This window comes from Eriocheir sinensis, unplaced genomic scaffold, assembly GCF_024679095.1.
Source record: "Eriocheir sinensis breed Jianghai 21 unplaced genomic scaffold, ASM2467909v1 Scaffold548, whole genome shotgun sequence".
Classification (NCBI taxonomy): Eukaryota; Metazoa; Arthropoda; class Malacostraca; order Decapoda; family Varunidae; genus Eriocheir; species Eriocheir sinensis.
In genome coordinates, this window is record NW_026111885.1 from 265,493 (window position 1) to 287,500 (window position 22,008).

At 45.2% G+C, this 22,008-nt stretch overlaps 1 long non-coding RNA gene across 3 annotated transcripts; it reads left to right on the forward strand.

The window, feature by feature from the left end:
- The first annotated feature begins 5,693 nt into the window (after positions 1 to 5,693).
- Positions 5,694 to 16,973, forward strand: LOC126993058 (uncharacterized). 3 transcript variants are annotated; one of them, XR_007747298.1, is made up of 5 exons: positions 5,694 to 6,406; positions 9,564 to 9,718; positions 15,977 to 16,257; positions 16,344 to 16,523; positions 16,617 to 16,973. It is a non-coding gene; the product is annotated as an uncharacterized LOC126993058 (long non-coding RNA). The 3 variants fall into 3 exon arrangements; XR_007747297.1 differs by having other exon boundaries at positions 15,977 to 16,523; XR_007747299.1 differs by having other exon boundaries at positions 9,564 to 9,654; positions 15,977 to 16,523.
- The last annotated feature ends 5,035 nt before the right edge of the window (positions 16,974 to 22,008 follow it).

Below are 22,008 nucleotides of genomic sequence, written 5' to 3' on the forward strand. Positions count from 1 at the left end.
ATCAAGATAGATTACATCATAATTTTCATCTCTGTCAACCGCCTCAAATACTTTATTGTAGAAGGACATGAGATTGGTGAGGCATGACCTACTTTTCGTGAACCCATGCTGCGAGTCGTGAATTAAGCTATATTCCTCTAGATGCTCCCGAATGTTTCTGGCTATTATGGACTCCAACATCTTGCCTATAACCGATGTTAAGCTAATTGGGCGAAAGTTTGAAGCAGCTGACCTGTCCCTATTTTTGAAAATCGGCGTCACATTAGCTACTTTCCATAGGCTCGGCACATAGCAAGTATTTACCTACATCTTAAAGATGTCGGTTAGTGGTTCAATTATTATATCACCTAGCTCCTTTAATACCCTCGAAATATCCCGTCAGGACCTGGCGACTTGTTCTTCTTAAGCTTATCTATCTCATCCTGAACTACTTGCCTGGTAATGATTATATCCCTCAATTTATCGCCATCCCGCCCTCGTACACCTGAACTCTTTCCGGTATAGTCGTTCGATCCTCCTGTGTGAATACTGAAAGGAAGTAGTCGTTCAACAATGTGCTCATATTTTCGTAATTTTCTACTAGCTCCCCTGTGTTTGATTTCAGCGGTCCAATTTTCTCCCGTGTTTTTGTTCTATACATCTGAAAGAAGCCCTTAGGATTACTTTTCGCCTCATTTGCTACTTTGATCTCATAGTTCTTTTTTGCTATCCTGGTGTTTTTCTTAACTAATCTAGATAGTTCGACGTACCGGCCCCTGAGATGTGTTTCCCCATTCTTTATTTTCTGATAAATTCCCTTCTTTAACCCAATCTCGTGTTTTAGTCCACGAGTCATCCACTTAGGATCATTGTTTTCTTTTCTAAGTGTTCGCTGTGGTATATGCTGTTCTTGCCCCTCTACTATTACTCTAACTAAATTATTGTAAGACATTTCTACCTGGTTCTCCTGGCTCTCCAATCCGCAGTTCTGGCCCTCATGAATCCCTAAATTATCCCAGTTTACCCCTTCAAGATGTCTTCGAAGCCCCTCGTAGTTTGCTCTTCTAAAATCTGGCACTAACACTGGGTTTGGATCGCGGGTTACCGCCCAGTCTAACCTAAAACGAACCGTTCTGTGATCACTATTTCCTAACTCTCCGCCCACCTCCAACTCACGTAGCAAGTTCCCATTATTGGTTAGGACTAAGTCTAATATGTTATCTCCTCTGGTAGGCTCAGTAACTACCTGCTTAAGGAAATTATCTTGTATAACTTCAAGAAAGTCCTCGGCTTCCAGGTCACCCACTAGATCTTCCCAGTCTATATTCCTATAATTAAAGTCCCCCATTACGCAGACATTTCTACTCATACTCCCTGCCAATCTCCTGTAGTAATATACTCGTGTCCTGCCTGTTAAGGTTGGGTGGCCTGTATATAACTCCTAGAGTTAGTTTTTCTTTCCTTTGTAAACGTCCACCCAAACTGATTCTGAATCCATGTTAGTTTTGACTGAGTTGTTAACTAAACATTTAAGTGAGTCTTTAACATATAGCGCAACTCCACCTCCTTTCTGCCTTCTGTCTTTGTGAAACATCTGATAACCCGTTATTTCAAATTCTGACCTAAAATTTCTATTAGCAAAGTCTATCCATGTCTCAGTGATCGCTATTATGTCAAAATTTTCTGAACAAGCTTCACCCCTTAGTAAGTCTATCTTGTTTCTGAGGCTCCTGCTGTTAGTATAGAAGATTCTTAGCCCGTCCTCTGTTACTCCTCTAGAATTACTTCTAAGCTGCCTGGTTATATTATGAGCTAGATGTCCCCTCCCATTACTCCTCCCATTGCTCCCATTACTCCTCCCCCCCTCGCCTATACTAAAAAATCCCTCAGGGTACCAAGTGCTCGCTCAAGGGAGTCTGAGAGAGCCTCAACACCCTTGAACGTCAAGTGTATCCCGTCACGGGCGTAGAGGGCGTCGTTGCCAAAGAAGAGGTCCCAATTGTCGACGAACAGCCACCCATTGCGCTCGCAGTGCTCAGCAAGTCTGCTGTTCACTGCTATCGCCCTGGACAGCCATCCATCGCCAACGCCCCTCCTTGGCAGGACGCCACACACTACTGGTGACCCACCAGCTACTACTGGTGACCCACCAGCCACTACTGGTGACCCACCAGCAAAGTACTGATGCAGCAATACAGTAGTACCTTCAGCACCCCTCAGACCCGATCAGTAATCCACGACCCAGTAGCATTCTTCACAGAGGACGCAGGCCACCAAGACCACTTAACTAACATGGAGATCACAGTTAACAACATCAAGGGAGCCATAAAGGAGCTCAGATCAAATTCTGCAGCCGGGCCTGATGGAGTGCCGGCCATACTGCTCCTGAAATGTAGTGAAGTCCTGGCTCACCCCATCCAAAAGTTATGAGGTGCTCACTGGACACGGGAATAGTGCCAACCCTAATGAAGAGAGCCACGGTGTGTCCATTCTACAAAGGAGGGGAAAAGTCAGGCCAAAAACTACAGACCAGTTGCCCTAACGTCACATCTTATAAAAAATTTTGAGAAATGTGTCAGACAAAATTATAGCCTACATGGAAAAGAACAGCCTCCATAGTAACAATCGACATGGCCTTAGAAAAGGGCTGTTCTGTCTCTCCAAACTCCTGGAACACTATGGCTGGCTCCTGGAGAACCTGGCTGCGGCAAGAACATAGATGTCGTGTTCCTTGACTTCTCTAAAGCCTTCAACAAGGTTGACCACGGCATTCTACTCCATAAGCTCAAGACTCTGGGGATTAAAGGAAGCTAGGTATTTGGCTCTACCACTTCCTTACAGAAAGAGTCCAAGTTGTCACAGTGGATGGCCACCAGTCCAGTGAGGCCAGCGTCATCAGTGGTGTGCCACAGGGATCAGTGCTGGGCCCTCTCCTCTTCCTTATACACATGGGAGACATCGATGAGGGGGTCAGGAGCTCGGTTATCTCCTCTTTCATCGATGATACCACTGTGAGTCACGCTACCACCACCATGCAGGGAGTCGCCCACCTACAAGAGGACCTCAACAAAGTGCATGCCTGGGCCGCAACCAACAACATGGCATTCAACGAGGCCAAGTTTGAAATGCTGAGATGTGGCCCTGACCACACCATCAAGATGTCTACTTTGCTACTGACAGAAGGAGGGCAACAAATATCTGGACAACCTCATGTAAAGTGCCTTGGGGTTCACCTCAGCGACAACGGTTCCTTCTCACACCACATCACAGAAACAGTGAAGAAGGCAAAGGCAATGGAAGGCTGGGTCCTTAGAACATTTGCTTCCAGAGAACCCGAGGTAATGTTAACCCTCTGGAAGGCCCTGGTGCAGCCTACGCTGGACTATTGTAGCAAGCTGTGGTCACCACACAAGAAGGGCGATGTGCAGAGGCTTGAAACTGTGCAGAGAGCCTTCACAAGACAAATCAGAGGGGTACGTCACCTAAATTACTGGGAACGTCTACAGAAACTGGGGCTCTATTCACAACAAAGAAGAAGGGACAGGTATCGCGGGCCATATACTTATGGAAAATTTTAGAAGGTCTGGTGCTGGACACCACACACAATGCACTGCAAGAGCACGTCAATCAGCGGACTGGACGAAAGTGCAGCAGAAGATCCCTCCCCACAAGAGCCCCAGGTGGAGGCAGGACCCTGCTGGCCTCGAGTCTGTCCCATGAAGGGCCACGAATCTTCAACAGTCTGCCTAAGGAAGTCTGAAACCTAACAGGTTGCCCGGTAAACAGGTTTAAGAATGGGTTGGACAAGCTGCAACAAACAGTCCCAGACGAACCTCCAGTGCCGGGCTACACCTCAAGATGTAGGACTTCCAACACGATACCGGACCAAATCGCCCAGTTGAGCAGGGATGGCAGGACCGGGTGTAGCAGTGGACCGCCACGACTGTGAGGCGGGGCCTCTAAACACCAAGTAAACCAAGTAAGTAAACAGAAACAGTCAGCAGATTACTTCACAGCACAACGAAAATTACATGAAAAAATAGGGTTAAGATTCGTTTTAGGTCCATGCCAGTATCTCATTACCTACCTTATGAAACATCAGTATCTCTTCATATATCTTTTCTACAAACCTTCAACAGTCATGGAAACGCTTTGAAAATCCAATTCAAGGACTTTTTTTTTACTCTTGAAAATAGGGGATAATGTTTACGAAAGCGCGTCGCCTCCTCTGGTGACGGTGCAGCCGGTGTTGCGAGAAATACCTCCTCGATGAAATAAGTCACATATACATGTGGGTGGGGGTTAGAAGGGGGGGTCGAGGGGGCGCAGCCCTCCCGTTATTAAGTCGTAAAGTTCGGTTGGAGTAGTTTAAATATGCTCCCCGACCCTAAACCCTCTGCGAGCTATTTTACGGCTGCGGCGGCTGCAGCGTCGTCGCGGCCGCCGCCAGAGGAGGCGACGCGCTTCCGTAAACATTATCCCCTATTTTCAAGAGTAAAAAAAAAGTCCTTGAATTGGATTTTCAAAGCGTTTCCATGACGGTTGAAGGTTTGTGAAAAAGATATATGAAGAGATACTGATGTTTCATAAGGTAGATTATGAGATACTGGCACGGACCTAATACGAATCTTTACCAAAAATAGTTTTGGCGCAGAGTCCCGCAGGTGACAGTCTGGAAATTACCGCACCTCCTCCCTTCCCTTCCCTTCCCTTCATTTCCTCCCTTCCTCCCTCCGTGTATCTCCCTTCCCTACCTTCTCCTTCTCCTTGGTCTTCTCCTGAAGGTCGGGGAGACAGACAGACTTTGCCTCGTGTCTGTGTTTACACTCTCCCGCTCCTGCTCTTGATCTTGATCTTCTTCTTCTTCTTCTTTTGACCTGTGCCGCTTTGTATCGCTTCTTAGGTTTTATGACAACAAACCATCATCAGAAATATTATATAAGGCAAGGACTAACAACCTAAAATTGAGTGACAGGAATAGGCACACGAATGGTGACACAAAATGCATCATGTGCAATAGTGAACTAGAAAATTTAACCCATTTTTTAATCCAGTGCCCAGCTTATGCAAATGAAAGAAAGAAGATATTGCAAATAGCAAGACTCACTACAGAGGAAGAAGAAGACTAAATTGGAGAACTATTATTTAAAGAAGAGCTGATCGAAGAAACCAAGCCAGTGATATATGAAATGTGGAGAAAGAGAGAACAACAAAGAAAAAGCCTAGACACGAACAACCTGAAAACTGACCAGTGAAGATCATCAGGGAAGCGCCGATACAATAAAAGGCCAAGCTTCCCGAACGACACCTGACCTGACCTAGGTCCTCCTTCTTTCGTTCCTCTTTTCTTCTTTTTCACTTCTACACACTTTTCTTTTCAGTATACATCACTTTCTTAAGCACTTCATCCTGAAACTTAGGTTTTCTGTCCCAGGCAGGTGTAAATTAAGCCGCCTTAAGCTCCCTTAACCGTAACAGTAACCGTTACTCAGCACGCTCACATGAATCTAATTATGCCGCGTACGATATATTTCCAATTGTTTAAATCAAACATATATTGAAAAAAAAAAAAAACGTCGCAAGCGGAGAAAAAACGTAAGATTTTGAACTTACGCCGTAAGACTTGAAAATCACCGAAATTTTGTAAGACGCGCAAAAAACGTAAGACTTGACAGTATGTGACAGTGGTATGCGAGTCAGGCGGGTACGTGAGCAGAGAGGGAGGGAGGCGCTTCTTTGAGTGGAAGGTGACTGACAGGAACAGTACGTGGTCGAGGGTCTAGAATGGGGTGTGAGAAAGTGGAAGAGAGGTCTGAGACGGTCTGGAAACATGCGATGGAGCGATAGATCACTTTGGAGTGGTACAGGGAAAAGGAAGCCCCGCAGTGTGTCAGCTGGTATGATGGAAGCCTGGATCTTCTCTTCCAAGCTCGAGCGCAGTGTATGAATGTGAATGCAAGAAATTACAGGTGGCCTGAGTCCCGCAGCAAAGTGTGTCAGATGTGTGACAGGGGTGTGGATGAAACTGTCGGGCATGTGGTGTGTGGGAGGTACCGGAGAGAAAGGACGGAGATGATGAGGGTGGCAATGAGTGAGGTGGGCTGGGATGTGAATGGGAGGATTGCAAGGACAGAGAGGGAATGGATGCTGCTGCTGCTGGGACTGAGTGATGAAGCAAATGAGAGAATTATAAAAACCATGAGGAGTTTTCTGGAAAAGATGTGGTGTGCAAGAAATAGGGAATTGGAAGATTTGTAATGGATATATACTGCTTGTGTTGTTTTATTTTACAGGTTGTGCCGATACGAAGGCCTGACTCTCCAACGGGTCACCTGTACAGCAAGAGCAAGAGCAAGAAGAGAGTAAACACAGTCTCGTGTGTATCCCCGACCCCGACCTTCAGGAGAAGACCAAGAAGAAGGAGAAGGTAGGGAAGGGAAGGGAGAGACACGGAGGGACGAAAGGAAAGGGAGAGACACGGAGGGAGGAAAGGGAAGGGAGAGACACGGAGGGACGAAAGGAAAGGGAGAGACACGGAGGGAGGAAAGGGAAGGGAGAGACACGGAGGGACGAAAGGAAAGGGAGAGACACTGAGGGAGGAAAGGGAAGGGAGAGACACGGAGGGACGAAAGGAAAGGGAAGGAGAGACACGGAGGGACGAAAGGAAAGGAGAGACACGGAGGGACGAAAGGAAAGGAAGGAGAGACACGGAGGACGAAAGGAAAGGAGAGACACGGAGGGAGGAATGGGAAGGAAAGGGAGGGAGGAAAGGAAGGGAAGGGAGAAACACGGAGGGAGGAAAGGGAAGGGAAGGGAGAGACACGGAGGGAGGAAAGGGAGGTGTAGGGAGAGACACGGAGGGAGGACAGGGAAGGGTAGGGAGAGACACGGTGGGAGGAAAGGGAAGGGAAGGGAGAGCCACGGAGGGAGGAAAGGGAAGGGAAGGGAGAGACACGGAGGGAGGAATGGGAAGGAAAGGAGGAGGAAAGGGAAGGGAAGGGAGAGACACGGAGGGAGGAAAGGGAGGGGAAGGGAAGGGAAAGGAGGAGGTACTGGGAGGAAGGGAAGGGAAGGGAAGAGAGGAGGGACAGGGAGGAAGGGAAGGGAAGGGAGGAGGTACAGTGAGGAAGAGAAGGGAAGGGAGGAGGTACAGGGAGGAAGAGAAGGAAGGGAGGAAGGAAGGAAGGAGGAGCTACAAGGGATAATATTGTTATGCCAGGGGTATATTTTTGGGGTAGTTGTGTTCTTGGTGTGTGGGGGTGGGAGTGTGGGGCGCGGGCTGGTGATGGGCGGTGGCGTGGGTGCATCGCGGCGGCCGTGCCGGAGCCACCAGCCGTGCCGCTGAGAGATAGAGCCCAGCTGCCAGAGAGAGACGTGGCGCTGCCCCTGTGTGCCTTGCCCGCTTTGGTGAGCCCTGTGCTGGGTCCATGCCCCCATCTGTGTAGTTTGAGTTTGTTGGCATTGTCGACGCCCCCCCCCCCCCCCCGAAAAAAGAAAGATTTCCCACTCGTCCCCCGAGTTGAACCTCTGCGAGCTATTTTGCGGTGGCGGCAACTGGTGCAAAATGGCATTGAAAAGTCAATTATTTAGTGATTTCCGGAGAAAAATACTATCCATGATAAACAGCAGCATATTTTGTCCCGAAATTAGCAGTCAGCATCTTGAAATTAGTTGGCTACCCTTTGGTCAATATTCCCCGGTACAGAGAGGAAGGGAAGGAAGGAGGAAGGGAGGACGTCAGGAGGAAGGGAAGAGAAGGGAAAGGAAGGGAGGAGGTACAGAGAGGAAGGGAAGGGAAGAGAGAAGGTACAGGTACAGGATAGATTTTGCTATACATCATACATTTAGCATCACTCTTATTAGATGTATCGAGGCCATACCTCCCTACTATGTACCATACTGAGAGAGAGAGAGAGAGAGAGAGAGAGAGACACGGCGTCCATCAACAACACAAAGCACAGCTGCAAGATAACTTGTGTGTTGAATGCCCTTGTGGCTCAGTGGAGAGGAAGTGCGTTCATTATTCGTAAATAACATAATAGTAATGACAACGCAAAGAACTAATTATTCTTTAGTTGCTCTCAATTTTCTGATGATGACAAACCACAGAAAACACCACAAAGTGTTTTATGGTGAACTGGCCTGTTTTTTACAGTGATACCTCGGCTTGGGAGTGCCTTAGTTTACGAGCGTTTTGATTATGAGGAAAAAAAATCACAAAAAATGTCTTGGTTTACAAGTGGTGACTTGGTGTACGAGCATCCTCTTTGTACAAGTCGAAGATGTGAGCGTGGGTCTCCTTTGTTCGCTGCAAGACGAGAGCGCTCAGAGCGGAAAACAGTGGGAGTGGGATCTCAAACTGGTGTCGCACTGGACCTTTTCCTCCAACCGCATTGGTAGGCGCAACACACAAGTCCAACTTTTCTGAGTGTGCATCACACATGACCAAGGTCGGCCGCCCATATCCACAACGTAAACAAATCAGTCACCCTGTATCCACAGGACGTCGCTTGCCAAAGTAAGGGCTGCTGTGGCTTGTGCTGCTGGTACTCAAACTATGGACTTGTTGCTACAGTTACATGGAGGAAGAAGCCGTTGTGGGCACCATCGTGGCTTCAAAGACGGGAGGACAGGAGTGTTTACCCACATCAACAACTCACTCCCATTTAGGTGTACAGGCAACCACGGTTGCTCCTAGCCCCATCGGTTGGAGGAAAACGCCTAGTGTGCCGGCGCCTTCAGTCCGCGTTGCACACTGGCAGAGGCAGCACCAGCCCGTATCCGCTTACCTTTGTGCTCTAGTGTGCGGTCTTCGTGTTTTCAGCACTATATATGTTACTTATATACATATTTTTATATTATTATTCTATATTATTTATCATTGCTATTTGTAAGAAAAATTACCCCTATTATGTATAAGATATGTATGATGATATTTATGTTCATAAATTTGCGATATATGTGATTCATTAATGGGATTCACATTAACTTACAGGGAGACATTCATTTTGTTGTACGAGTTTTTTGGTTTGTGAGCAAAATTCTGGAACAATTAAACCTGTAAACAGATTTTTTATTTATTTAATTTTTATGTCAAACCCTGTAGCACCGGTAGGCTTTCTTGAGGCCTGGTGGTCGGCCGAGCCCGTCTTGGTGCAGGCATGTGTTTATCATGGCTCCACCTTTTCTTGCCTCATGCCGCCCAGAGCTCATTCTTGAATGACTTGGACGGTTCTTCTAGAGTCCGGTTGATGGGTGGTCTTCAGGGCAGCATGTGGGTAGTCTTAGGCCACTCGCAGTGACTGAAAAATTCCAGGTGGTAGCGGATTCAAACCCTTGTTGTCCAGAATGCGGTGAATGCAGGGCCTGCACGCTAACCACTCAGCCACCGTCTGCCCAGTGAATGATCCGAGGCCTTAGAAGCTTGCTGGAGAAAAGCCTAGGGCCAAGCCTCTTGAATTACACCCGAGTCAAGATGGTGGCTGGCTTGGGGGACTGTGGCGGAAAGGGTAGCCAATAATTTTGAGACACTTTATTTCAGGGCAAAATATGACACTTTTGTTATGAGATTGTTTACCTTCCAGAAATCACCAAATGACTGGCCCTTTCACTTGGCAGCATCAACTCACCATTCAGCCGCTGACCCCCAGTGACAGACTTCCGGGAGACTGGAAGGTTAGCAGAGCACACGTGTGGCAACCAAAGAGCAGCTGTTAAGTAGCAGACGAGACATAGAAAGGTGCATGAAGTAAACCTTAACTATTACTATTACTATTGGAAGGTTAGCAGAGCACACGTGTGGCAACAAAGAGCAGCGGTTCAGTAGGAGAAAAGACATGGAAAGGTGCATGAAGTAAACCTTAACCTGATTATGTTTTGTTTTCTATAAACTGTGGAGAGGGAGTGTATTTGTATGAAGGTATGCAGATGTGTGTGTGTGTGTGTGTGTGTATATTTACCAAAATGTATTTACCTATTTGTAGTATACAGGGCCTGACCTCAATCTGAGACAATCCTTTTTCCCATTCTATGCTTCTCCAACTTTTCCTTCATTATATGGACACTGCCACATGCTTCAACAATGTCTGTGCTAAGTCCACTCCATGTATCCACACTCCTGTGTGGAAAACTGTACTTCTTAAGTCTTTCAAACAAGTCCCTTCCTCAACTCCTTGCTGTGTCCTCTTAGTTGCCTCCTCCTTCCATCTGATTAAATAATTTCTGTCCAACACGTCCATTCCACTTGTGTTCCTGTACAGCACTATCAGGTCTCCTGTTTCTCTTCTTTCTCCCAGTGTTGGCAGGCCCAGTTCCTCCAATCTAGTCTTGTATGGTCACTTTTTCCCAGCGGGCACTCATGTTGCTCTTCACTTAACAGGTCTGTTCCGTTAGTGAACATTAAGTCCAGTCTTGCTGATTCATCCTTTCCTCTAAATCTCGTCTCTTCCTTCACCCACTGTGTCGTGAGGTTTTCTGTGGACAATTTCAAAACTTTAGCTCCCCATGTATTTTCTTCACCTTCCACTCCAAACTTTTCCCAGTTGACATTTTTACAGCTGAAGCCCCCTGTTAGAATTATGTACATTCTTGCTATTTCTAATAGTATCCTCTAATGCTTTACTTGTACCTTCTGACAGGTTGTTATACATTTCCCTCGTCCGTGTGGGGGCACACATGTCACCATTACTGACAGTTTTTCAGCTGTAATAAAACACTTCAGATTTCCTGTATTTTCTGGTCCTGTTCTCACTTTGATCACTTTTAAGTCTGTTTTGAGCAGCATCACCCTCCCCACTCCTCCCTATTGTGGCCTTCCTGTATATAGTGTAATTGCACTCCTCTGTTCCTGCCACTTCTGGGCCTTGTGCTAGTTTTGTTTCAGTGGAGCACATTACATCTGGTGTAGCTCTGTTCAGGTAGTCTTTTAATTCTAGCTTTTCTTATATAAGTCCGTCGACATTAGTGAATGTTGACCTAAGCTTTTTCGCTCCCTTCTCTTCCTTGTTGTTGGTGGTGGTGTTGGTGTTTACTTGGCCTCCTCCTCCCTCTTCCTGATCCACCACTTCATCACTCTGTCGTTTTACACTCTCCAAAAACTCTTTATTTTTCTGACTGTTCTTTCTTAATTCCTGTGCTTTGCTTTGTTCACAGTTTCCCTCATCTTAACTCTTTCCTCCATGCTCATATTTTTCTTATATATGTTTCTTTATAATGTTCTGTCCCTTTTAGTATTCCACTCCGACTTGAGATGATCTTGGCTGCCATTTGTGACCTTAACTTCAGCTTGATAGGTCTGTTTTTCCCTTCCTCATATTTTCCTAGTCATGTCACCTCGTCCACCTCCTCTGTCAGCCTTCCAGCACTTTTATCTAAGCTTGTCAGTGTTTCTTTCACTTCAGGGATTTCATATCTCTCTGCCTTCATTGGGATTTTCTCCTCCTTAACACCCACGATTATCACACTCTTCTTCTTCTCTGCCAATTCGAACCAAGTCTTCCTTGTTTCTCATTACCTGGACAACCTCACGCTCCATCTCCACTTTTCTTGCCCTTTCTTGTTGTTTCAGGATTTCTTGGAAACTTCCTCTCCTTTTCATTTTCCTTTCTTCCATACATTTATTTCTACATCAACCAATTTCTTATCAAAGTCATTCAGCGAGGATGGGTTGGGGTAGAGTGTTACTTTTAAGCGTTATTTTTAACGTGGTTTGTGTTCAGTGTTATGTTTTAATGTTTAAGTAATTCCAGCATTAATAAACATCAAATTAAAAAGACAAATTTCCACCTATCCCCCGATCGTAACGAACGTGGATGATTGACATCTGTGACGCCAAAAATAATTCCCGTTACGGGTAACAGTGGTATGTCAAGCAAAGGGTAAGCAAGACTTGTCTGCTTACTTCCAAAGCTTACAGGTATTCACATGCTGGTTACAATAAAAATTAGAGACAGCATCTGCTCAAGTTTAGTTAAGTCTGTCTTTGCAGAGAAAAATGTCTGTTTCAAGCAGAGGCACATGAGGTTCAAGGTTAAAAAGTACCTAACCCTATGTTATTCTACACTCTCGGTTATTACAGCTCCAAAAAAACTAAGAAGACTGACTGCCTTGCATCAACTCAGCAATAAAAGAAAATAGTGAGTAAGAGTGAAACGTATTACTCAAGCACTCCCCTTCTCGCATGAAAAAAGATGCAGGCAAAAGCTCAGGAACCAAACATAAATTAGTAAATGCGACGATGCAGGTTATAGTCATGTGGTGGAAAGATTGACAAAGCAGCGTCAGGCTGAACCTCAAGCCGGCGCTAGTCTTTGGAGACGATCACTATGCACATTCTGTGTATTAAAAAAAATTGATCGTAAAGCTCAAATTTCCATCCACCCATATATCTGACTATTTTTGCCTAAACCACGGGTAAAAGAACACACCAAGGATTTTTTTTTTATTACCGCTGGTGACACCCAAAAGGTTTAGGTCAGAGGGTCGCGAGTTCCCCTTCCCGACGAACGTGTTGACGGCAAAAGAAGCATCATAAAGGGCCCAAAATTACTTTAAGTGCCATAAAAGTTGGCTGATAAAACCGTGTAGGTTGCCAGTGGGGCTGTAGTCAAGGGATACTGCACTCCGTCGAAGAGGAACTTTAAGGACAATCATGTACACAAGGAACTCTAGTAATAATCCAGCATTAGCTGCAGAAATGGTTTCTCCATCTGTCCAGTTGCATTGTTTAAAACACAAGATCAAATCAGTAGATAGCCTATAGGCGTCCACTGGCCTGTTAAAACGGCCACTCGTTTGCAGTGTCCACAGCAAAATTTACACCCTTTTACGAGGCTGTGTTGCCCATCTTCCCCAAATGTTTCATGAAAAAGTGACCGACATGCATCATAATCCTTCCGTCCTGTGAACGCGCTCCTGTTTATGAGGGCCGGCGTTCCCGTTCCCGGGATTGACCTTGAGCGGCTGAGAGATATTTAATCTCCTGATTTGACACGAATGAAATGTCCATGACAATCTCACTTTGAAACGAGAAGTCCCTGGCCGAATAATCTGCCTCCTTTGCTGCCTGCGAAAGGCCTAACTGCTGTTGCTGTTAGCGGGTGATTAGGGGCAGAAGCCATAGTGGGATTAGTAAGGTAAGTAAATACCTCTTGGTTGCTCATGCAGCGTAGAAGGAGGAGCAAGCACCCTTTGAAGACTGCTACACTCCTTACATGAGAACAGTTCCGTTATCCGTGACGGTACTTGTCATTTCTCTCTACCCACCTCATAGTCCTCAGTGAGAGCTTGTAACTTCGGGTCAGGTTTCTCTGCCATTAAAAAGAGTTACTAGTAAAATGAGGAGTAAAATGGTAAAAGAAAAAAAATATATCGCTGCAGAAGTAAGTGAAGTAATAATCCTTCACCACTAAGTATGTGCTCACTCCTCCCCGATGCTTTTGAAATGCATTATAAAAGAGAAAAAAGAATAATGAGTGAGGCTTAGCAAGACAAAACTTCTCCACTGTGCAATAAAACACACAAAAGAAAATGAATGATTATACATAAAATGCGTAACAATGTTACTCAAGAAAAATATTAAACAACCACACGCCAGAAAAATCAACAGCTGAAAACTCTAATAGATTAGATACGGCCACAAGCCTAAACACGTGAACATAATAATAGTAATGCACATGAAATCATGTTACAAGTGGTTTAATTATGGAAACTGTATCAATGTATAGTGTCAGCTAAAATGTGTTAAAAACCTCGAAGACAGCAACTCGATACCCCACTACTCAGCACGCTCGTGTCCTTCGCCTCGCCGGTGGCTGGGGCAGGATGCAGGGGTGGCAGGGTCTGCCGTCCGTCGGCTGGTAGCTGTGGTGGGAGGGGCGGCGGGCAGACAATATACGCCCACCAGTCACCCTCAAAGGTTTGAGTTGCCTGGCAAAGAAAAGTGCGCACCTACGACTAGTTGTGTCGTAGGAAGAAACAAGTGCCTAGACACCTCCGAGGAAACTTGGTTGTGCGAGGCGGGGCGCTCAGGTTGTCTTGAGGGTGGGGCGGGCGTTGCGCTCGGGTGTGGCTGGGTGCTGACTTGAATCTCACGGAGCAGGAAGATCGCGCGCTGCCTCAGCAGAACGCTAGGTACACGCTTCACTGTTTCTGCCCTCACACACTGTCACTGAAGTTATGGTTGAGAGAGAGATATAACAATTCGGAGTAGTTCGTAACCACGCTGCACACCATTTATGTTAAGATTTTTAGTGTTATTTTTAACGTGGTTAATGACGAGGCGGCCACCAGCCACCATTTTATGTTATGTTATATTAGAGAAAGATAACACCTATATAACACTTCGGAGTACAGGTAACTCTCGATTTACGCGAGTTTGTTTTACGCGTTTTTGAAATAACGCGGGGTCCAAAATCTAAATAAATTTTTAATTTACAAGTTTTTTCCACTTATACGCGATATTTTATGGAGTGGCCACCATATGTCTCACGCAACTGGACTCACACGGCGCCGCGGCCACACAGCTAAGCTCAGTTCTTCCTGCGCGCCACTTGAACAACAATACAGTACCCACGCTGCCACGCTACTCAACGATTCTTGCAACACCAGCCCGGCCGCCATTTGCATTGTTTGGAAACCACACAACAAACAGCTGCATGCCGCGTGTCACCAGAACCACGTGAATTGTGTCTTGCCTAGTTGTCTGTCATAACCTACGAGTGATGGTGGGAATAATATGCTTATTATGATATCAGAAGCTGTGCATCATCAGTATGTACGGGATGTATTTCACAACACCAGCCCGACCGCCATTTTCATTGCTTTACTCAAGGACACTTGTCAGTTCAAGCAGTAAAGTTTACACCTAAAATATATTAATATTGGAAAACTGTACATTGTCAATGTTCTTTAACCCGTACATATTTTTGAGCATTTTAAGAACGTTTTTTTTCAAAGCTTGGGGTGCGTGTTATACGCCGCAAAATATGGTACAGTATTTATTTTTCGACAGAAACATACCTGTTGTTTGATTTACATTGTTTTTGATTTACGCGACCTCTTCAAGAACGCAATACTCGTGTAAATCGAGAGTTACCTGTAGTTCGTAACCACGCTGCCACTATTTATGTTCAGACTTTTAGGCGTTGTTTTAACGTGGTTTGTGTTAAGTGTTATGTTTTAATGTTTAAGGCGCGAACTGTTATCTCACGTCAGGTCCGGTGTACCGTTGCCTGCTTTCACAAGTTGATTGTAGTAGGTGAGATAACACAATAGCCTTTTTAGTTGGCCGAGCGGTAGCCGTTATAAGTTCACTTTAGTTCTCTCTCACAGGGCAATACCAATACAAATTGTAATTTTAACTATATTAACAGTTGTACACAAAGTTTACAGTTTACGTTGTGAGTCGCACAATTTGAGAGCCAGCCACACCACAGGGCGCGGGGCGGCGGAGCACCGCTCGCCTGCCCGTCACATGTCTTCTCTCGGCTTCTCCCCCGTCTTCGCGTTGCTCACTCGTTTTATTTGCTTGTTAGATCGTCCGGAAGGGTGTGGGTTCCGGTTGATGACTGTTGATGAAAGTCATCATTTGCTGATTCTTGCGTTAGCTCAGCTTGTGTTCTCACTGCCATCAGCTCTGACGTATTCCATAACATCCTGGCAAAGGAACTGAGACTGTGCTTAAACACACAGCCACACTCACATGTACATTATAATACGCATTACGAGGGAGCGGGAGGTGGGAAAAAAGGGGGGACATTGCCATTATTTTATATTATTATTACTGTTGCTGCTCAAGTGCATGCATGACTATGTTTGTTTTATGGCTTAAATCTGGGTGTTGCCCGGCTGTGCCGGATATGCCGTGAGCCACGCTCTCTGCCCGGCCGTATCGAAGGGTTGATGAGCAGCTTTTCAGTGATATAAACTGTTTGTTAAGGGGGTGTGCCAGTACCTTGAAAGAACAAGTCATTGCATTAACACATCTCTTACAAACCAGGTAGTGGTGTCCACCATGCTGGGAGGAGGACAGCGCTAAGTGACTGCACCTGACTCTGTGTGTGTGTGTCCTGACGTCCACCGCTGGTGCTGAAGTGAGGGTCTGAGGTGGGCAGCACAGGGCCAGAAGACAGCACCTGACTCTGTGTGTGTGTGTCCTGACGTCCACTGCTGGTGCTGAAGTGAGGGTCTGAGGTGGGCAGCACAGGGCCAGAAGACAGCACCTGACTCTGTGTGTGTGTGCCCTGACGTCCACCGCTGGTGCTGAAGTGAGGGTCTGAGGTGGGCAGCACAGGGCCAGAAGACAGCCCCGACTCTGTGTGTGTGTGTCCTGACGTCCACCGCTGGTGCTGAAGTGAGGGTCTGAGGTGGGCAGCACAGGGCCAGAAGACAGCCCCCGACTCTGTGTGTGTGTGTCCTGACGTCCACCGCTGGTGCTGAAGTGAGGGTCTGAGGTGGGCAGCACAGGGCCAGAAGACAGCACCCGACTCTGTGTGTGTGTGTCCTGACGTCCACCGCTGGTGCTGGTGCTGAAGTGAGGGTCTGAGGTAGGCAGCACAGGGCCAGAAGACAGCACCCGACTCTGTGTGTGTGTGTCCTGACGTCCACTGCTGGTTCTGGTGCTGAAGTGAGGGTCTGAGACACTTGCTGTGCTCATCACTCACTGTCCTTGCTCCTTGGTGCATCCTTCCCTTCACCTGCTTGCTTGGTCCCTGAGTAGCGGTGAGGAAGACTTGCTGCCCCCTCGGCTGCAAGGCCGGGCAGCAGCCTGAGTGGCCAGGAGCAGCAGAGCAGACTGCCACTGGTGTGAGGATCAGGGGCGATCAGAAGAACCACCACCACCACCACCACCCTGCTGCTGCTGCTGCCTTCTCCAGCCATAAGGAAAGGGAAAGTTTGAGTGGAAGGACTGTGAGGCAGTTTGGGACTGAGAGCAAGTTCATCAGACACAGCCTTGCACACACTGCTGAGGGAAAGCATGAGTGCCAGGAGTTTGAGGAAAGACTCCATGGGAAGGGTGACCTCAACAAAGCACCCACGCACTCGGGTGAAAGAAATCATGAATCTCAAGGTTGTAGGAAAAGATTGGGTGGAAGGATCACCTCAACACACACCCTTACACACACTGGAGGAAAAAAACATGGATGTGAAGTTTGTGGGAAACGTTTCCATCTGAAGGGTGACCTCAAGAGACGCATCCTTACACACGCTCGTGAAAGAAACCATAAATGTGAAGTTTGTGGGAAAAAGTTCAGTTTGAAGTGTAACCTCCAGACACACACCCTTACACACTGGTGAAAGAAAACATAAATGTGAAGTTTGTGGGAAACACTTCCCTTTGAAGTGTAACCGCCAGAAACACACTCTTACGCACACTGGTGAAAGAAAACATAAATCTGAAGTTTGTGGGAAAAGCTTCACTCAGAAGGGTCACCTCCAGACACACACCCTTACACACGCTGGTGAAAGAAAACATAAATGTGAAGTTTGTGGGAAAAGATTCACTCAGAAGTGTAGCCTCCAGACACACACACTTACACACACTGTTGAAAAAAACCATGAGTGTGAAGTTTGTGGGAAAAGATTTAATCGGAAGGATAGCCTCAGACACACCCTTACACACACTTGTGAAAGGAACCATAAATGTGAAGTTTGTGGGAAAAGCTTCACTCAGAAGGGTGACCTCAAGAAACACACCCTTACACACACTGGTGAAAAAAACCATGAGTGTGAAGTTTGTGGGAAAAGATTCCTTGTGAAGTCATGGCTGAAGAGACATGGCATAAGACACTGTGGCCACAAAGGGTTCCAGTGTGATGCTTGTAAGCGATTTATGACAAAAGGTGAGATTACAGACACGTGAAGATTCACCTCTGAGGTGTTGTGTTGTGCTGCCGTGTGTGGGAGAGAGGTGCTGGATGGGGCGTTGTATTGCATGGAGAACAGAACACATGGCCCAGATAGGGAATCAAAGGCAGGTTGCAGAGTGTCTGCAATTTTGAAAATTTAAGAAGAAGTGTGTGTGTGTGTGTGTGTGTGTGTGTGTGTGTGTGTGTGTGTGTGTGTGTGTGTGTACCTAGTTGTAATTTTACAAGGCCTGGGCTTATGCTCGTGTGGTCCTGTCTTCATATCTGTATTTGTCCAGCTTTTCCTTAAAGTTGTGCACACTCTTTGCTGATACTACATCCTCACTTAGTCTGTTCCAAACCTCTATGTTTCTTTGCAGGAAGGTATATTTTTTTACATCTCAAGCATCTTCCTTTTCTCAATTTATTACTGTGTCCTCGTGTGTTGCTGGTGTTTCTTCCTTCTCTTCGTAGCAACTCCACATTATCTGCTTCTTCCATTTTATTCCACAATTTGTAAATTAGTATTAGGTCTCCCCTTTCTCTTCTTTGTTCCAGTGTTGGCAGGTCCATTTCCTTTAACCTTTCTTCATATGACAATCCCTCCAGTTCTGGAACCATCTTTGTTGCCATCCTTTGTATTCTTTCTAGTTTTTTCTCGTGTTTCTTCTCATGCGGAGACCACACAGTTTCTGCATATTCCAGCTTTGGTCTAATCATAGTGGTAATCATCTTTTTCATCATATCTTTATCCATGTAGTGGAATGCTATTCCTATATATCTCACCATTCTATACATATCTCAGAATATCATATTTACATGACTCTCTGACTTGATTATTTTGTATTATCACTCCCAGATCTCTCTTCTTGAACTTTTAATATTTCTCCATCTCCCATTCTACATGTCCATTTTGGTCTCCTTCACTCTTTCCCATTTCTATTACATGACATTTCTTCACATTGAACTTCGTCTCCCATTTCTTACTCCAGTCCCAAACCTTATTCAGGTCCTCTTGCAGAATTTCAGTCTTTACTATTTCTTATGTGTCTCAGCAGTTTTGCATTGTCTGCAAACAAGCTCATGTAACTATTTACTTTCTTCGGCATGTCATTTATATATACTAGGAAAAGTATTGGTGACAGTACTGATCCATGGGGCACTTCACTATCTACATTTCTCCATTCCGATTTCATGTCCTTTACCACTGTTCTCATTTCTCTTCCCTTTAAGTAACTTTTACAACCAGTTTTTAATTTTCCTTTCAGTCCTCCTCTATTTTCCAGCTTCTATAATAGTCTTGCATGTGGATTTTTGTTGAAAACCTTCTTCAAGTCCAAATACATGCAACCTACCCACCCGTCCCTCTCCTGTGTTATGTCCGTCACTCTCGAGTAAAAGCTCAATAAGTTTGTTACACATGAACGCCCTTGTCTAAAGCCATACTTTTTTTCTATAATTATATTGTTTTACATTTGTTTGTGTGTGTGTGTGTGTGTGTGTGCATGCGTGCATGTGTGTGTGTGTGTGTGTGTGTGTGTGTGTGTGTGTGTGTGTTACTTGTACCCACACCAGGGGTTGGTGGCCTGGTTTGCCTGACACCCTTCATGCTGGGTGTGGAGCTCTTCCCCAGGCACTGTTGGCAAAGTGTTCTGGGTCTGGGTGTTTGGCAAGGGCCATTACTTGAAATGTTTGGGGCAGACACGGGAAGGTTTTGTTCCTTCCATCCCACACTTCTTTTTTACATTTGTTTCCCATGATTGTTGTCTCCTTGGCTGTGTCTTCTGGGGTGGAAGTGTTGCCCTGCCCTTCAGCCTGTTCATACCTGGCTGTCTGTCTATAGTTTCTTCCATGAATAAGACAAAGTCGGCAGGAGCACGTGTGTGCCGGCATGTTCGTCACATCAGCATTCACATTCCAAGTCCCCGTGCTGAGTCACGTGGTGTGTTCGTGCATCTGGCACAAGGAGACTCTAATATAGCCTCCTTGGTCTGGCAGCAACCCGGCCATTTAGCGGGTATCAGACTCATTATATATGTATATTTTATTACAAAAACAGGTGATGTCACTTCTGACTTTGTGAGCTCTCATGTTTATCCATTTCCTATGTTTCATGGAGGCATAACTTGCATTATTACGTTCACTTTGACTGGGGCCAGAGCTGTTGTGAGTGTCTGTTGCTGGAAACTCCTCCTTTGTGTGAATCATGCACAGAAATGTTACCAGTGTATTTACCTAGTTGTATTTACCTAGTTGTAATTTTACAGGGCCTGGGCTTACGCTCGTGGTCCCGTCTCCGTATCTATAATTATCCAACTTTTCCTTGAAACTTTGCACACTCTTCGCCGATACTATTTCTTCACTTAATCTGTTCCAAACCTCCATATTTCATTGTGGGAAGCTATATTTCTTTATGTCTCTTGAGCATCTTCCTTCCTCAACTTTTTTACTATGTCCTCTAGTATTCTGCTGGAAGGTTCTTCTCTAGCAATTTCTCGTTATCTACTTCTTCCATGTTACTCAATAGCCTATATATTTGTATTAGGTCTCCTTTTTCTCTTCTTTGTTCTAGTGTTGGCAAGTCCATTTCCTTTAGTCTCTTCATATGTCAGTCCCTCCAGTTCTGGAACCATTTTGTTGCCATCCTCTGTATTCTTTCTAGTTTTTTATGTGTTTCTTCATATATGGAGACCACACTGTTTCCGCGTATTCTAGTTTAGGTCTGATCATAGTAGTTATTAATTTTTCATCATTTCTTTGTCCATGTAGTGGAATGCTATACCTATATTTCTCACCATGTTATATGTATCACCAAAGATCTGATTTATATGACTTCCTGGTTGCATATAATCTTGCATTATTACTCCCAGGTCTCTCTCTTCATTTACTTTCTTTAATATTTCACGATCTCCCATTTTATATGTCCATTTTGGTCTTTCTACACTTTTTCCCATTTCCATAACATGACATTTCTTCACGTTGACTTTCATCTCCCATTTCTGACTCCATTTCCAAATCTTGTTTGGGTCTTCTTGCAGCTCCTTGCAGTCTTCACTGTTTCTTATATGTCTTTGCAGTTAGCATCATCCGCAAACAGGCTCATGTAGCTGTTTATTCCCTCTGGCATATCATTAATATAGACTAGAAGAGTACTGGTGCTAAAACCGACCCCTGGGGCACTCCACTTTCCACCGTTCTCCATTCCGATCTAGTGTCCAACCACGGTTCTCATCTCTTCCTCTGAAGTAGCTTTCCATCCAGCACCCATTTTCCTCTCAATCCTCCTTTATTTTCTAGTTTCCACAGCAGTCTTGAATGTGAACTTTGTCAAATGCCTTCATTAAGTCTAGGTAAGTGCAATCCACCCATTTGTCTCTTTCCTGTAATTTGTCTGTCACTCTTGAGTAAAAGCTCAGCAAGTTTGTCACACATGAGCGACCTTTCCTAAACCCATATTGATTGTTTGTGATTAGATTATGTTCTTGAAATCTCATCCATTGTTCTTTTATTAATTTCTCACATATTTTGCATACTACACTGGTCAGAGACACCGGTCTGTTATTTAGGGGTTCTTCCTTTTCTCCACTTTTGTATATAGGTACCACTTCTGCCCTCTTCCACTCCCTAGGCGCTGTGCCCGTTTTAATTGAGCACCTATTGATGTCATATATTGGGCCAACTAGCTCATTTCTGCACTCTTTAAGTATAAAACCTGAAACTCCATCCGGTCCCACGGCCTTCCCTTCTTCCAATTCCCCAATAGATTTTTTATCTCCTTTTATCTATTTTGACCTCTTCCATATATATATCTAAGTTGTTTTCGTGGTTCATTAAATAATAATTCTTTGGTAAACACTTGCTGTAATTTTTGTAAAATAATTCCGCCTTGCCTTTGGGATCTTCGATCTCTACATTCTCTTCCGTCAGTCTTTCAATTGTTTCTCTTGATTTAATTTTTCCATTTATAAATCTATAAAATAGTTTAGGTTGTTCTTTACACTTTTCCACAATATCCTTTTCGTATCGTTTTCTTCTTCCTTTCACTTTCACGTACTCATTTCTCGTTGCCCTAAAGTCTTCTCTGTTTCTTTGATTTTTGTTTCTTTTTAATCTTGACCACACTTTGTCTCTCTTTTCTTTGCCTTTGCACATCTTGCAATAAACCAGTCCTTTTAGCCCTCTCCTC